We start from the raw sequence: 17,012 nt of genomic DNA, 5'->3' as shown, positions 1-17,012 counted from the left end.
TTAAGTGATATATGTCATTATTGAAATGTTATAAATATTTGTTGGTTAACCTTCTTTTTTTAATAATTGAGGCCGAATTAGTGTAAAAATTTGCAAACATAATATTGAGTATTAAAAATATTTTCTATAACAAATGCAACGTTTTTGATAGATATATTTTTATTTGCCAAATATTTTTTTATCTGTCGTTTATTTTGATATTTCCCAAAACATACTTTGATTCTCAAAAATAATTTTTGGTAGAGCAGTTGTTGACCGTATAAGTGTAGGTCCCACCGAACAAGGAGTATATGTCGACGTATTTTGACCCATTTATAAACAAATAAATTGTTTATACGACCATATCTACTAATAAAACTTTACAAAACAATTACAACATACCATTTTATTCTACATGAAAAAACAAATCTTTTTTTTATTCGTACGACCAATAGAACATGGATATATGTCGGCGCGCAGCGCCTGGTTTGGAACGTCCGTAAATTGGCCAATAAATAATATTTTTATATTTAAGGTAATCGTCTATCAACGTCTCAGGGTATCTCGCCTATCATTTGTAAGGTCTATATTTTAATGTTATGCACATAAAAATACGTTATATGCAATAGAAACGAACCTAGCACGATTGTAAGTATTAGGTTCTATCATTTTTCCAGCCCGCTATTTGTTTATAAGTCGAAAGCGAGCCCTTAGCGAGAGAAAACCCCACATAATTATGTACGAAAAAATTGCAAATTTGTTCTAGTTTAAGAATTAAATTAAAACTTGAGTTAATGCCACCAAATGCGAATGTATAAATCAATTCTCATTAAATCAAATTGATCATGCAAAGGGAGTGAATGTTGCATCTAATCAAGTTCATTTTTTTTAATGTTGTTTTCAATGTAAAGGCAATGTTAAATCCAAGTTTTCGACCTCGACCAACAACCGGATCATTCCGAAAAATAAGAAAAACCTCCAACATTTTTATCTTATTTCTTTTTTGCCGATTTTGGCCTGGAAGGATTTAGTTTTCATCAAAACTGTAACATTTATTTTTAAAGCAGGTTAAATTTGCAATAATTTGAAATCAAGCCGGTTTTTATAGGACCAATAGTTTCGGAAAGCTTTTCCAAGTTTGTATATTTTTTCAAGTTTCAAGTATTATTTTTACCCAAAGTTTCATCATACTTTCGCACTCGGTTGCAATAACTCAAGTTTTAATATAGATATTTGAAATCATAAAAAATATTCTTAAACTAGAACAAATATGCAATTTTCTCATATATAATTATGTGGGGTTTTCTTTCGCTAAGAGCTCGATTTCGACTTAAAAAATTAGCGGGCCGGAAAAATAATAAAACCTAATACTTACTACATACGTCAATCGTGTTAGCTTCGTTGTAATTGCATAAAACGTATTTTTACGTGCATAACATTACAATATAGACGAATGCCTTTAAAATTTTTGTTTACAATTTTAACCAGATCTCCGGTTCTATTGTTTGTCGAACCGAATAGAAAAGAAATAGAAAAGAAGACAAATAGAAAAAGAAAATTTTTGTTTTTGTCATGTAATGTTTTTTCATAAAATGTTACAAAAATTTTCAATAGTTTAGGAATTATGGTCGTATAAACACTTAATTTGTTTATAAAAAATTTCCCTTCACTCTGAGCGATGAGCAAGTTAAAAAGTCGGATTGAGTGGATCAAAATACGTCGAAATACACTCCTTGTTCAGGAGAACCTGTAAATGCATATGAAACCCGAGAAAAATATATGAGAGAAAAATTTGCTTCTTATTTTTATATAATTCACTTTTAAAACACTTGTATGGCTTTTTCATTTACATATTAATAAAATAATAAAATAAGTAGAATAAAAAGATTAAAAATTTTGATGTAGGAGCTGGGTTGTTTCTACAATATATTTAAATAGATAAAAAAAAACATACAATTTTAATTTATATAAATGTATATTATAAAGTTTACTACGAGACATCTCCAAGGACTTAAGTTAGATAACAATATTTTATACCAAGGATCATTCCCTACTAGAATGATCAAATACACTGTACTAAAAGTGGTTAAATAATATGGTTCATGTTTTCCCCATGGATATTAAACGTGATTTCACGTTTGCATTACATTTTCACATTCAATATGCTATATTATGAACTATAACAGTTCAACTAACCAGTAATAGAGTAGGATCCAGTATACTTTTGGGTTGTAAAATTTCTTCTATGAAATTAAAAACTGCATTGAATCACAATGCGGATCAAAACCGCATTGAAAAACAAGCGCCTATAGTTATTCTTATAGGCGCTTTCTTTCTGGTTGAATTACCACCACACTCAAACACGTTTGAACATGTTAGCTAGTTATTTTGAAAACCTATAGAAGAAGCGTGTAATGGATTTATTGTATCACAATATTAACTTTCACATAAGTATATAAGAATTCATATAGAAGATGGGGCGATAATAAGGCCTTTTTGATATCTCCCTCCCTTTTCGGTATAGTATACTACTGCATTACAAAAAAAGAAAATTTTTTATCTATTACTACCTTGTGACGATGCAGGTCATGTACTTACGGAAAACGGATTTTTAATAAGTAAGTACGGATGTTTAATAGACATTTTTAGTTCTTTGCTTGCTCGGTATTTCGTTTCCACTGAGTTTTTATACCATGCATATATGAAATATACATAGTATATTGAGTTTAGTCCCAAGTTTGTAACGCTTAAAAATAATGCTGCTAGGAAAAAAATTTTGTCATAGGTGTTCATAAAATCACCTAATTAGTCCATTTCCGGTTGTCCGTCCGTCCGTCCGCCCGTCTGTGGACACGATAACTCAAAAACGAAAAAAGATATCGAGCTGAAATTTTTACAGCGTACTCAGGACGTAAAAAGTGAGGTCAAGTTCGTAAATGAGCATCGTAGGTCAATTGGGTCTTGGGTCCGTAGGACCCATCTTGTAAACCGTTAGAGATAGAACAAAAATTTAAATGTAAAAAATGTCCCTTATAAAAAATTAAACAACTTTTGTTTGAAACATTTTTTCGTAAACATCACTGTTTACCCGTGAGGGCGCCAATCAGGCGGAAATTTTATAATATTGTACTATACTTGATCATCAGTTATGTATGTGTCACATGTTTGTATGTGTAATGTGATAAAGAAATCAACACTGACTATGCATGGTATTTCAACAATTAACTCAGTCAATTGTTTGTTTTCACTTGTTAAGTTTTATTTTATTGGTATTAATATTATTGGATTAGTAGACATAATCGGCTTACAGAATTGTACAAAATTTATAAGGAAGGTTAAACATTTTAATTCGAACAATTTAGGAGTTTTTGTTTTGAATTGTGCGTTTTAAAGGACATACCTAGAGTTTGAAAAAAAAAATCTCAGAAAAAGTTTCTATATTCGCAATTTAAGTTAATTATTCTGCTATTAAGGAATCTCTTCCCTTTACTGGATCATCATTCGTCATCTATTTTCTTCTATAAATCTATTATACATATTTCTTGTGTGTAGATAATCACTGAACTCTTATTAAACATATGGACCGATTTTGATGAAATTTTGTGTGTGTGTTCAAGTGGATTCGATGAATGTTTAGATTTACACTACGATTCGGTCTACTAGAACTCTTTTTGAGGGCTCCGCACCAAAAAAATTAAATATCATTAAATGGTGGGAGCGCTTATAAATCATATATTATTTTATATATTACAACTTACAACGTATTTTTGATAATATCGAGGTTATTATAGGTAATATAGGTACCTTATTATTACAAGGTACTATGAACTAATATTCATGAAATTTATACGCGAGCGCATCGAGCTCTACTGACAAAGACTGAAGCCAGGTCAAAGGTCAGGCCGTGACCTGTCTAGTAGATAGGAGTAAAATTTGAGTTTATTGGGTTTATTTGGGATGGGATGGTGTTTAGCGCGATGGTTTAAGCGAGATTGGTTTAGCGGGATGGTTTCAGCGGATTAGTTTAGCGGGATAGGTTCAGTGGGTTGGGCTTAGCGTACAGGCTAGGCATAGTATAGGTGCTAATGAATTGGAGTTACGTTTCCATGGTACACTTAAAAAGAACCGATTTAATTAAATTTAGCTTGGTATAAAGTTGCTCAGTTTATGAGCTAGGTGGTCTTATTTTAAATATCCGGACATACTATTTTGCTAAAACTTCGCATGTTATTATTTTGCCAGACGCTTAAAACCAATATAAAATCAAAATTAATATCAATTCCATGCCATAGGATTCGGGGTTCTTTCTTCTAAAACTCCTCAAATATCTACACCAATGCGGATAAAGAATTGTAAGTATCAAACTTAGACTTAGAGTTGTTTGCTAAAAAAGGCACTTGGTAGAAGTCGGTTTACTTTTACGGTTTATTGAAAATTGGCAATTTGAGTGCGTATTTATGTATCTGTGGAAAACCAATAAATCCAGTCGTAAATTTTTTGGAAACCAATAAGTAGTAGTTTTCACTTAGTAGTGGTATTGTCTATGCCTTTATTCCTATAGCTTCCATTGTTGTATCGTTCCCTATGTTATCAATGGTACCTTCTATATTTAAATGTTCATATGGAAAATTTCGTTAACTTTCAGGACCTTCTTGTGTAGGTATACTCTTAGTTATTTAGTGGATGTTTTTTTCGCCTTTTTTTATCTACAATATGCCTATTTATAATTGATTTCCGTATGTTTTAATAAAAAAGATGTAAGGCTGGTTAGACGATATGCCTTTGGTTGTGAACTTTTAAATCCAATACTCGCCATTACGTCACACCTACCTAACTCCAAAGATTTGGTACATATCTCGTATACCCTACCAAAAGATGCACTGAAAATCTTGAGTAAGATGGACAGAAGTAATAATATATAATTCAAAGGATCTTATTATCTATTTGACCACATTTGACCTAAAGACGCTAGAGGCTTTATTCCAATCTAGTTAGAAATTGCTTTTGATTAGGCTTTGTAACTTATTTCATTTTAAAGACTGAAACTAGGAAAAGTGTTATAGATAATAGCTTTTGTATTTCATTATCATTCAGTAGGTGTAATTTTAAAAAAAGCGCCTGCAAAATAAATTATATTAACGTCACTTAAAAAGCTGCTAAAAAGTAACTAAATTAGTTATCTCACATAAACAGCTATCTATCTCTGATAACATTTTGAAAATATACCCTGTCTTCAGCTCAGGAGTGATGGTAATAACATCTCTCATCTTTACGATGATAACTTCCAAGTATTTAATAAGAAAGTTTACTTTTTATTAACAATGTTTCGAGAAAAATATTATGTGAATCGTAACGAGGAATATTACAAAAAATTCTTACAATAAGTAATAGTAAGTTTCGAGTTTTCTTAATACAGTTTATTATTGTTAGGAAAATTCTATATATGTTTTCTTATATTGAATCTAAAATTTTATTTTTCGTCATGTGTTCTCACTGAAATCTTTTATAATGGATAACCGACTATCAAGAGTACGGATATGAAAACGATTCATACCTATTTTAATTTGAACTTTGCTTTTTTTGGTATCATTTTTCAAGTAAATTAAGTTAGTCCTAAGTTTGCAACATTTAAAAATATGCTACAAAGTAGTATAGTTAGTAAAGGTGTTCATAAAAACACCTAATTAGTCCATTTCAATTTGTCCGCGATCACGATAACTCAAAAAAAGAGGAAAGAGATATCGAGCTAAAATTTTTATAACAGGCTCAGAGAGTAAAAACTGAGGCTAAGATCGTAAATGAGCAATAAAGGTTAATGGGACTTGTAGTCTCGTGTGTTATTCGAGCTTATGTATTCTTTTTCAAGGCAAAGCTTCAGTGTCTTACAACATCTATTTTTTATCGGCAGGTATCTTCTCAAACAATCTGTTAAATTTAATAATAGTCGTTAACCTTTATAGTTCGGAGATCATCGGTGATATTGTCCAACTGTCTCAATTTGGGCCACCTTCTTCTCCTTGTGGTGTAAACTATAGAATTAAGATTTTTGTAGCTGCACGTAGATGTAAGATATATAGAAGCTCATAGAAAGTATGTTGTAGAAATTGAGAAAAGGATTTTTAGGCCAATAGAATTACATATTGTAATAGCGAACTCGGCAGGTCTATCATGTGAGTACCCCCTCCATAGATTAAAACCACTTCTGACCTGTAACCAACAACAACACGTACAATCTGTAATTCTATTGGCCTAACAATCCTTTTCTCAATTTCTACAACATCCCAAAGCACCAGGGGACTAAAGTTATTCAGCAACAAAAAATTTGTTTTTGGTTTTTTTTGTCATTCAAGGTTCTAGAAAAACATCTAAGGAACAGAAAGTTCCGCAGCACCAGTATCCTAAAGTGTACCATTTACGAGCTACATCGCTTACAAGAAAGCAAAAAAATTTTTTAGCCGAATTTGTTGAATAACTCCAGTTCCCAGGTGCCGGGCGAGCGGACTCGGCAGGTCCATAATGTGAGTACCCCCTCCATAGATTGAAACCACTTCTGACCTGTAACCGACAACAACACGTAAGCCATATCTTTTTACATTATTCTATTGGGCTATGTTAATATGTTTTATTTGGAGAAATTGAATTGATGAAGCGTTGATACTGTATTTCTAAATTAAGTCAAAATATAGATTTGCAATCATTTCAAAAGAATCACACTTATGTTTTAGGAAATACTTGCATTTCCTTTAATAAAAAAAATTATCATTTGAGGAGATTTTACTTTGTATTATTGAAATATATATAACGTTTATGTTTCCGGAATAAAGCAGCATTTTCATTTTTAAGTTCACCTTTTTATATTAGAGAGTAAAACAACGGGCGTCAATTGAATGTTATTTTGAGGATTTAGTGAGCCTATTTTTTTCTTAAATAATAAAATAATTTTGTTAAAAAATCACCGGGTATCTACCGGCATATAATAACATCAAATTTATTGTCCAATTAGCGCTTATCCGCCCGCGTCATTGGGCAATTTCAACTTTTAACACAAAGATTACCGAGTTATAGCCACCACCTTGTCCTTACTTAGTTCCCTTTTTGATCACAATTTCATAGATTTCAGTCCATGTTACTGATAATCAGCATTCTATATGTAAAGGCATTTATAAAATGAGTTAAGTAGGTTAAGAAATGACAAATTATTATACGGATCATTCATCACTTTTAATCTCGACTATACTATGGCGAGGGTTATGTGTTTGACCGGTATGTATGCATGTTCATTTGTTCCCTCCTAGCTTCTAAACTACCAATCACAATTTGATAAATGACGTATCGTTAAAAGCGTCTTTATAGGCCTCTGGTTATAGGCTTTTGGGCGTCACTTCAAATTGAATAAGGCGCCCTCTAGAGGACATAAATTTATGATCGCAAAACAAATTTTGATTTAATGATAGGATGTTTGGCATCAAATAAGAGAGCGTAATCAGAACTTTTCAAAAAAAAAAAAAAAAAAAATTATACTTTACGAAATTATAACCGCAAAATAGCTGAAAAAGTATGTCTTTTCGTCTGTTCCCTCCTAGCTTCTAAACTACTTATCATAATTTGACAAATGAGGTATCGTTATAAGCGTCTTGATCGTCCGCTGGTTAAAAGCTATTTAAATTGAATATGGCACCCTCTAGAAAACATAAAGTCATGAACTAAAAAATACTTTTTATTTCATAGTACCATGTTAGGTAAATAATAAAAAAGCGTAATAAGCAATTCTCAAAAATAAATATGTTGTTATTCTTTCTCACGTAATGATAACCGCAGAATAGTTATATTAAAATAAAGTTCAAAAACTAAAACCCCGATGACAACAGAATCACGTTCTTAAATGTATAAAACATCAAAATATTTGCATCTGCAATTGTTATGAGAAGTAAAATCGTCATTAAAGTCGGAGGATCTCTTTTCCGTACTGTGAAAAACTTTTTAGTCTTAGAGATCCCCTGACTTTAAAGACGATTTTACTAAGTGTTAAATTTTTTTTAGATTTTATAATCTAAATATTCGATACTTACTATAAACTGCTAAGGTATAGGCGACTTTTCTTTATATATTTAGACTTTGCAAAAAGATAACTTTACAAAGTAATTTTTTATAACTTAGCAGTTAATTACATTATATAGAAATCTTAGTAATATCCTGTAACATTGACTTTTTACAAGTATTTTTTGTACTTTATTTAAAAGTTCTTTACTTCTAAAAAAGGACTAGATAGTTATTAACTAACCGGTTGGAAGATAATTCAAAAATAATAATAAAAATAATAATAATAATAATCTCAAAATTATTGGTAACTAGCTGTGAACTACCCGCTTTGCTGGGCAACATCCCCACTTGCACCCCTCCCTCCACATTTCCTTGCGTGGGATAACAGTTTTGTAATGTACACGTCATGCTCTTTTATTTGATACCCCACTTAGGTATATTTGTAAATATTCGATAATTCCTTCCCACTTTCTCGCTACACCTTTCTACCCTTCGAAGGTTAAAAGTAGATAAAAACAATAGATCTTTGAAGCTGGTTGTATATCGTGTCAATATTTGAGCTTAATCGATGCACAACTTTTTTCTTTTTTGAAGAATATCCCTTTCAACCCCTATTTCAACCCCTTACTCTACTATAATATGGATGTATTATACATAAAAACCTTCCTCTTGAATCACTCTATCTATTAAAAAAATCAAAACCGCATCAAAATCCGTTGGGTAATTTCAAAGATTTAAGCGTACATAGGGACATAGGGACAGAAAAAGCGACTTTGTTTTATAATATGTAGTAGTGATGAATAGAACTTACAAGTAAATTACATATTAAGGTACTACACTTCTATGTATGGGGTAACACTAACGAAATAGGTTTTCAATAGGCATCGATATTATAAGTTTAATTATTCACAATGCTTTACGCTTATATTAGTTCGAAAAAAAAATGCAAAGAATTTTAAAATAAATGTTAATTGAAATTCTCTAAATCATAAATGGTAATTAGCGATGCTTTGTTTGGGTAATAGTAGATACTAGAATTATAGATTGCATACAAAAATGGCTAAGGAATTTTCTGGTTTAAAATTTAGCTTGAAGATAAATTAGGCATGGCCATATACATAATCTGTCAAAACAATTTTATCTCATTAGGTAAGTTAGAATTTAATCCGGCATTTAGCGAATTTAAATGACAGACCACTCAATTCAAATTTGTATTTTGCCTTGTCATAACTGTCATTTATTTTGACGCCTATGAACAAAGTTTCTGTTTGCATAGCATTTTACACAAATGAACAAATAATACGTTAAGATAATGTGTTTTCTTTTTTATTTGAATTTTTCTTCGGTAAAAGAATCTTTTTTTTTCTTTTAAAGTAATATATTTAAAAAAAAAAATTGTATATGAAAGACATTTATATGTATAGCGAAAATATATTTATGTCGAGCACCGAAATTATTGAAATAAACATGATAAGAGGATTACAATGGATGGTGTGGTAATTTTGTGATGAAATTATATACAAAATACATATATATTTGATACCTTTAATGCTTTTTGTGCTTCTATACGAAACAGTTTATATAAAATCAATAGATGATATATTTCATTTATCGGAATATATGAAATAATATTTGTCGATAACCAATAATCTTCGATCAATATAGCATTTTATGATTATATTGCCATTGAATACAGCTTCAAAAGATTGAAAACAAAATATTGACTGAAGTAATTGTTGAATTACCATGTGTAGACAATGTTGTTTATGCTATCGTTTGTTTTTTTAGCTCCACTGTCGGAGGTTCCTGCCAGGGCAAAGGCCCATTATTCCTAAGTTTTAAGTTTTCACTTCCGTATTACTATTTATTCATTAATGAATTGCACGAGAAAGAGAGACTTTCCACCAGTATGTATATATGCAGGTTCCTAAAAGTTCAAATTTTATTTCGACTGTCTATGAAATTGCGAAAATAGGTTCGACTATCGTGGGCACCCGTTTACATTCTCTCAAAGATCGCCAATTCATTTTTCGTTCATATTTCATCATAGATCAATGGGAGTAAGTCCATATGGATCACTCTGGGAATCACTGATGTAGAGCTTTCAAAAAAGTATGGTTAATGCACTTTTAGTATGGTTTCCAATTATATTAAATATTAATTACGTAAATAGAATTCACATTCATCAACAGATCATTATAATGTTGTCAAAATTAAGAAAGTAAAAGAAAGTTTGTAAGTTTCGTCATTGATTGAGGTCACGTTTCATAAACAAGACCATTTCGAATAAGGCCTGATGTCGAATTTGCCATATTACCCATAAAAATGTAAAACTAGACGATACCATGACAAAATTTGAAAGTGTAATTAAAATAGATTAAAAAACGAGGAAGTTATAAGAAATTGAAGATTGCATTCAAAGGTTTCTCATCTCATTTTAGGAAAACAAAGTTTTATATGTAATCTCTATGGCATTATCCACGTATAACGTCACTAAGTGGGTATCTTCCTCTTTGTTTAATTTTAAACGTTCATATCTTGCATACTAGTAAAGATTTTAAAAAATCAACTTCTCTTTTCTATTCGTGAAGTGAAAATTCTTTATCTGAAGCGATAAACAAAATTTAGTCCTATTCAGTATAAAGTGTAGAATATGTTCAATACGCTGTATTTATTAAATATATATTTAATTATATCAAGGTATACTAATTTTAAGTTTGTAACGCTTAGACATATTGATGGCACGAAAAAAAATTTGGATATAGGTGTTCATAAAATCAACTAATTAGTCCATTGACGGTAGTTCGTTCGCCTGTCCGTAAACAAGATAACTCAAAAACGAAAAGAGATATCAAACAAAATTTCACGCTATAAATATCGAAATTTTTATAGCGTGCTCAAGACGTAAGAAGTGAGTTTGAGTTTGTAAAGGAGCAACATACGTCAATTGGGTCTCGTGTCCGTAGGACCTATCTTGTTACCCGTTAGAGATTAAAAAAAACATATGCCCCATAAAAAAAATATATAAATTTTTGTTTATAATTAATTTTGATAACTTTAGTGTCCATTTTTTTTAAACTTTAAGAGACAGAGAATTGAAAATTTGTAGGTAGCTTCAACTAGTGGGTCTTGTGAAAGATTTTTGAAATACAAAATAATAACTTAAGTTTAGCGTTTAAAATTTTAATATGAGTGAAGATCAAACCTTCTATGCGATCGCGAACGCAATGTTGGTTCAAGGTTTGATTTTTTTTATGTGTAGTTGGACTTAGTCTAAATCAAATCTGAAAATTTTAGGAGGGGTTGTCCAATTATTTAAATAAGTAAAAGACTTTAAAAGTAGGTATATTTAACATTGGTCTAATGGGAAAACGATAGATGGATGATATGTTTTCATAGATTTCTCCAAAACTAGTCAGTCGGTGGAAATAAAAAGAAAAAACCTATTTAAATTAAAGTTAAAACAAAAATAACAAAAAAATACCCGTTGTGCCCGACTATTAACGATGTATAATCACGGAAGTGGGACAAAAAATAAAAAAATATATTTTCTCAATTTTGATGGTGAATTATGTTATAACTTAACAATGTAAGACGAAAAATAAGAATACAATTTTTCGATACCTGAAATAATTTCCAAAAAATCGAAAATTAAAATTTTTGCTTAATTATTTAGCTTTTGATATTTATTTATTTGATTATTTACAGAGTTTGAACTTAAATTTTTGCATGAGATTTTTCGAACTAAGCTGCCATCTTATCTTGAACTTCAAAATGAATACACTTGAAAATCTTCTGGATGAATTAACAAATGAACAATTTCTTCGTTTATAAAAATAAGCAATTACTTCGTTATAATGTTTGAGTTGTGTGTACACATGTAATGTTGTAGCAGTAGATAGACTACTGTGCTACGCCGCGCTGTTGATGAAAGAGATTATTTTAAAACGTTTTATTATTTTCATATAAATATTCAATCAATTATTGTTATGTTGCCTCTAGTGTGTTAATTTACATAAATGTGTAAAATGGCATCAAACAGTAAATTATAAACCTGTATATCAATCAAAAATATTTATATTTTTAAAATGTACATTTAACGTATCATAAATGTATCCAACTATGTATAATATTTAAATGTCGTTTATTTTGGGGCTCGTTTTGGGTTTCTGTTATAACTCTTTTAAATTTTTTTGTGATTATTGGTTCGAATCCAGGCAGCGGCAGTGTGAACAATTTCATAATTAATGGAAGTGCAGAATTGATCACATTGTCGTCGCTTGGATAAGAACGAAGCAACCGACTCCACCCACATCAAAAATGTAATTGTAAATATGTTTGTAAAGGAATAAATAAAGATTAACAAATAATGATGTGGGTGGCCTCTGTGATTAGACATGCGTCACAAAAACGGAGGTTAAAACCCCATTATTATATTATTATATATTATTATTGGTCCATGCGCGGGATAGGAGATTTCGTAGGAAGTGAAGGTTTTGAGAACCTGAACGTTTTTAGTAGGTCTTTTGATTACGAATATGTGCTACGAATTTTACGTAAAGTATAGTGAAAACAAAGATTGTGAACAATTCAAATTGCCCGTCTAGTCACGGGACACTCTGTATATTTTATTGTTAGATATATTAGCTATTTTGTCATTTTTAGGAAAAGAACCTACTGAAAGTAAAGAATTTCCAAGACTATTAATTTAATAAAGTACTAACTGACGCGGCGAACTTCGTACCGCCTAACAGTCGATTTTTTATTATTTTATTTTTTTAATACTTATTCTGCTATTTGGGACACCGGGTTAGCTAGTAAGATAAAAAGAGAAAAAAGAAAGTTAATAAGTCGACAATTACATTATGTCAAAAATTAAAAATTATTAAACACATTCTTTAAATAGTCACTAAAAAATTACAATTTCAGATTTCTTATTAGGATACCTACTTATTATATTCCATTTTACTAACGTCACTCAATTGTTTTGCTTTCCCGGAACCCCTCTACTAACACTTAAACTTTATAATCTATATATATAAAAAGAGAGTGTTTGTTTGTATGTCCCCGATTTTCCCTAAAACTAACCATTGACCTTCGGTAGGGGATTATGTCATTGGGTAGCCCTTAGGCTCCCATTGTGAATAAGGGAGTTTGGTGGGGGTGCATTGTCAATAAGGGAGTTTGGTGGGGGTGGAATTAAAAATGATCTAGGAATTCATAGAAAATAGATTAAAAAAGTAGTTCTAATAATTTTCACTAGACTGGCGCAAATGCCTCGATTTTTCTCGAAAATTCTGGAATGTTCCATGGATTTCTATCGAATTTTCTATAATTTTCTCGAACATTCTGGAATGTTCTATGGATTTTTAACGAATTTTCTAGAACTTTCTCGAATATTCTCGAATTTTGTATGGATTTTGATTGAATTTTATCAAAATTTCTCAACAATCTGGAATGTTCTATTTGTTTCTGTCGAATTTTCTAGAATTTTCTCGAACATTCTGGAATGTTCTATGGATTTCTATCGAATTTTCTAGAATTTTCTCGAACATTCTGGAATGTTCTATGGATTTCTATCGAATTTTCTAGAACTTTCTCGAATATTCTGGAATGTTCCATGGGTTTCTATCGATCTTTCCCTTACTTTTCCGTACACACAGAGAGTGTAGAAATAATATTGGGATCGGCCAAAAAAATCTTACTGTTCCGTACACACAGAGAGAATTAAAAAAATAGTCTTTCATTTAACAATTTTGATATTTAAATGTGCAAAAACAACCCAGCGAAGCGGGTTTAACAGCTAGTATGGTTTTAAAGTTAAAAGTTAGTTAGTTGACTTTTAATTGTTATTACGAATCTTCTTTATGGGAATATAGAGAAGTGTTGTTTTTAGACTTTTTCAGGTAATTTTTAAAATTTTTCTCTCCGTAAGAGTCATCCTCAAAATATGTATAAGTTCTTTTCAAAGAAGGTATATCAAAAAATTTTAACATTACTTTCCTGCGGGGAGTATAGGGTAAAAGTATGAAAACATAATAAACTACTTTTAGGAGACCACCGAAGTCTTTGAATATTAGAAGATTAGGCATATTTTAAGACATATTCTACCTACAATACACAAAGAGTCTAAGCTCGATTAAGCATAAACTATATTGTATTGGAATTGTTTCACTTGAAATATTTATAAATTGTAATTACTCTACATGATTAATATTTATGAACATGTACAATTTACATATAGTAAATTCATGTGTTAATAATGTATACGAATAGGCTAAAAGGTTTTATTAATAATCTCAAAATGGAATTATTTTATGCTATACACCATATAAAAAAGCGGTGTGCTGTGCATTGGACAATAATTTTTTTGATCAAATTCAAATAATTTTCGATTGATATTCAAAATTGTTATTTTTATTGAATTATATTTAAATGAAAATACAAGGAATGTGAAAATATCATATCCATTGGAATATTGAAAATTTAAAGCGTTATTTTACAAATAAAAGGTATAAAAATATTTCAACAATTTACGCAGTCAATTGTTTGTTTTCATTTTTTTTATTTTGCACTTAGTCATAACACAATAATTGTATGTAGAGACTGATACACATTGTTATATGAGTAATCATAAAACATGACCTACATTCAATTTAGTGGGTCACTATCGCTTGAAGAAAATAGCTTTTTATTGAAAAATGTATAAGTTTACTATTATTATATATTTTTCTATCAAAATTTATCCATCCTTCTTCTTGTTGTTAAATTTGTTGATGTTGATAATTTTATCAGTGATAAAACTTTTTACCATATATTTATTTTATATATTTTTATATACAATATAATCAATTTTCATTTAACTTAGTTTTCTCTTATTTACGCGTTTTTGAAGTCGTAAACTTTTGAAAAATATATACTTGATAGTAAATAATGCTTTATCGTTATTTATAATCTTTGTAATTATCATTTTGGTAGTAAAAATTCACGAAAGCTATTTAATCACACACGAAAGTTATTAAATCACACAAAGCAATTAAAAAAATATATAATATAACAATTTTTGTTAGAGGAGTTGTTTTTACGTCATTTATTTAGCTTATAATTTCCAAAGATAATAACGAACAGTTAAGGTAAATGTACCATATTATGGGATGTTTAGGCATAATGAAATTTGAAGCTGATTATTGAAATAAATATAAATATTTCCACTATTAAATAAATTACTTTGGCGTTCAAAATGATGTATTGAGAATTGAGAATCATTTTTTCACGCCTAAGTCCTTAATTTATAGTATTAAACGTTAATTTTCTGGACTTCGAGTTTGTCTCTAATTCCGTGATTAAATTTGGCTTCTTATTTTCCCTAGTTACAGACTCCTGCAATATGGTTCACTATCACTGATTTAAGAACATAATTACGGGAATGATAATTTAAAGAAAATAATTAATTAAAAGAATTTGAAAAAGCTTTGAAACGATTTATTTATTCATTCCAATCAACATTTTTATATATTTAAATATGATAAACTTACCAGTAAACTAAAAAAACCTTAACAATCTAACACTGACACCCTACGTATAAAGACAAGATATTTGTAATAAAACCAGATGTTAACAGATCGCTCATTTTTTTTTTTTTATTTAAATTAAAAACTCCCGGATTAATGTACTACCCCGTAATAATGTACCTTATTTTAATAGGCGGAAAACATCGGAACAATTACCCACCTCCCTTAAAAGCCAAGCCTTGGCGTTTTCCAAGCACGTAGACTTCGACTTTCTTCGGAATTACAAAAGATTCAAGGATGTTGAGGCCACGTCACTTCAACGTGGATTTTGGTCTCTTATCAAATAAATTTAAAATGTTGAAATTATATTGCTTGTATTGTATTGTACCAAATAAAAGTCCTTAGGGATACGTCTATATGTTCGAAAATGCATCTTTTTTAACCACAACAGATACAAGAAAAGTACAAATACGCGAAAAAAATATTCATTTTTTTAAAACAAAACTTTTGGTTAAAACATTTTTTATTAACTTGGTTTGACGGAATTTCACAAATATAATTCCCCTTATATTTTGGTGATTAGGCGATAAATCAAGGTGTTTGAACTAAAAATATGGTTAAAAGGATAATTTTTTTCCGTTAAGGTATTTCCAGAATGAAAGCAATTGTCGACAGATTTGGCCTATTTTTTTCATAGGCTCAGCATAACGTAAGCTGTGAAACCCCGAAGTTGCTGAATTTTTAGTCGTTTAGATCGCGAGATAATGAGCTGCAAAATTCGCGATTTCCACGGTCAAAGCATGTAAAACTCACTGACCTCTAAGCCATTTTTTTCGATACTAAAAAATCCTCTTAATAGAATTTGACAAAAGTTTGCTAAAAATTAGTCGTTTTTGGCATTAACTATCTCGTGTTTTAAACGGAAAAAATTTTTTAAACTTAAATTTAATAGTTATCTCTATTATTAGTGAAAAACCGTAAAATTTTGGCCGAAGAGTGGGTTTAGTCACAGTTTTAGCATAGGAACTGCAAATACTGAAAATCTCTAGAAGAGATACAGATTTATACAATCATATACAGATACAGTGGCATAATCATTTGTATTCAAGTCAATATAAACAACTCAACTTCTCAACTAAGAAATGATTTGACGGTAGGTTAAAATCCATGTATTGTGCGAGGGGTCCGTTGTAGATAAATCAAATTAAACAAACTATGAAGAGAAATATTACTAGATTTCCGAAAATGAAAAAACAATAATCCTAAAGAGAAAAGCCTATTATAAAGTATTATTGGTAAGTTGTAAAAAAAATTTCCGAGGACAGAAAAAAGTTATTTTGAGTCCACATGTTTGATTTTTTATACATGCAATTTTCATTCATTTTTGGCGACTAATAAATAAATTTATGATTATTTTTTCAAACACGTGAGAAACATCATCAATAAATTTATACAGTTTTCGAAATTGAAAAAATTGTTTTT

The sequence above is a fragment of the Chrysoperla carnea genome, chromosome 1 (genome assembly GCF_905475395.1).
Source record: "Chrysoperla carnea chromosome 1, inChrCarn1.1, whole genome shotgun sequence".
Lineage (NCBI taxonomy): Eukaryota > Metazoa > Arthropoda > Insecta > Neuroptera > Chrysopidae > Chrysoperla > Chrysoperla carnea.
Note: the sequence above shows the minus strand (reverse complement) of the source record.